Raw genomic sequence first — 2,044 nt, forward strand, 5'->3', positions numbered from 1 at the left:
CGTTGAAGGACTGGCACATGATGGAATACAGACCACTGTGCGTAGCAGTGATGTGAACATTAGTTTAAGTGACGCAGGTGAGATAGCGCTAGAAGAGGAAAGAGTGATGTTATGAAACAGAAAAAGCAAGCGTCTATGGGAACAGGCTGGCAGGGTAATAATAAACAAAGGTGAGATATAAAATGTTACTATTTTGGGAGACGGGACCATGTAGCCAGACACTGCGGTAATCACTGAAAGAACGCCAAAATAAGATGGGTGAAGACATCGACCAGAAAATTTAAAGATTTCTGATACCATTGTGATAAGGCAGGGCATACAGATGTGACGTATCAAGACTAATTTGTGAAAAATGTCAGAGGCGTTGGGATAACGAAAAGGGCCGTCGCATTCCCAGATGTATATGTAATGAATACGGACACAGAGCATCAATGTAGAGTAAAGCTTGGAAAGACTCGGAGGAAAAGATAGGAAACTAAGCGGGTGGTACGCTCAGCAGTCACGCATCGCAATCGTTAAATGGCCCAAGGTTACTGTAATAGAGCGCAAAGCAGAAAACCACACAATAATGCCCGATTGCAAAGAAAGTCGTCAACTTCTCCGGCGCCCATACTGAACAAATTGTGTAAGCGACAGTAATATTGAAATCAACATTATGCCTTTCTTATTTCAAAAATGGCTCTGAGCACTATGGGACTTAACTTCTGAGGTCATCAGTCCCCTAGAACTTAGAACTAATTAAACCTAACTAACCTAAGGACATCACACACACCCATGCCCGAGGCAGGATTCGAACCTGCGATCGTAGCGGTAGCGCGGTTCCAGACTGTAGCGCCTAGAACCGCTCGGCCACCCCGGCCGGCTTTCTTATTTGTTTGACACTTTCTGCCCATGTCCCGTTCCTAATCCATTACATATGGAAACGTTTCTCTACGTCTTTTTTGTATTCACAGCGCCAGATTTGCACCTGGTAGCCAAAATTGGAACTAACTTTTTCCAGTGTAAATGGATTTCGCATTAACTCATTAGACTCTCTACCATGTTTGGCTGTCATACGATAATTATGGCCCACCGTAGATCTCTGTGAGTAGCTGCACTTTAATTAAATCCACTCGGTACTTCTCGAATGACGAAGCTGGAGACAAATGTTAACTACTCCTCTGATCCCTTCATTTCTCCTTTTCCATGCCCGTCCTCACAGACGGGCTCGGAAAGTTGATACTAATGTTTGGTGTAGAACCCAATAACAGTTTGCATCTAACAGCTAAAGAGAGTAAGTAGCACTTGAACCGAACCAGCTGAAATTAATGTTACTAAGCACTGAGCTACTTAACTGTTGGTTGGTTCATAAAGCATCGTTGAAAACGTAACTGTGGAACGCCTTTTTCCAAAACACAAATTCATAACTCAAATTTTGTCCGCTAGTTGAAGAAAGAGCCAACGGTCTTGCCGCAGTGGTAACACCGGTTCCCGTGAGACCACCGAAGTTAAGCGCTATCGGGCTAGGCTAGCACTTGGATGGGTGACCATCTGGTCTGCCGAGCGGTGTTGGCAAGCGTGGTTTACTCAGCCCTTGTGAGGCAAACTGAGGAGCTACTTGATTGAGACGTAGCGGCTCCGGTCTCGGAAACTGACATACGGCCGGGAGAGCGATGTGCTGACAACATGCCCCTCCATATCCGCATCCAGTGATGACGCCTGTGGGCTGAGGGTGACACGGCGGCCGGTCGGCTCCACTGGGTCTTCACGGCCTGTTTGGGAGGAGTTTTAGTTTAGTTTTACTTGAAGAAAGAATTCTGAATAGCATTAGGGCCACAACAGCACCACAGCAATTTCGTGCACAAAGAGTGAATGTCTGGTTGGTTGGTTGGTTGGTTGGTATGGGGAAGGAGACCAGACAGCGTGGTCATCGGTCTCATCGGATTAGGGAAGGATTGGGAAGGAAGTCGGCCGTGCCCTTTCAGAGGAGCCATCCCGGCATTTGCCTGGAGTGATTTAGGGAAATCACGGAAAACCTAAATCAGGATGGCCGGACGCGGGATTG

The 2,044-nt window shown here is 46.7% G+C and overlaps 1 pseudogene; it reads left to right on the forward strand.

Moving 5' to 3' along the window:
• Positions 1 to 1,436: 1,436 nt before the first annotated feature.
• On the forward strand, positions 1,437 to 1,554 carry LOC124723339 (annotated as a pseudogene).
• The last annotated feature ends 490 nt before the right edge of the window (positions 1,555 to 2,044 follow it).

Source organism: Schistocerca piceifrons, chromosome X (assembly GCF_021461385.2).
Source record: "Schistocerca piceifrons isolate TAMUIC-IGC-003096 chromosome X, iqSchPice1.1, whole genome shotgun sequence".
Lineage (NCBI taxonomy): Eukaryota > Metazoa > Arthropoda > Insecta > Orthoptera > Acrididae > Schistocerca > Schistocerca piceifrons.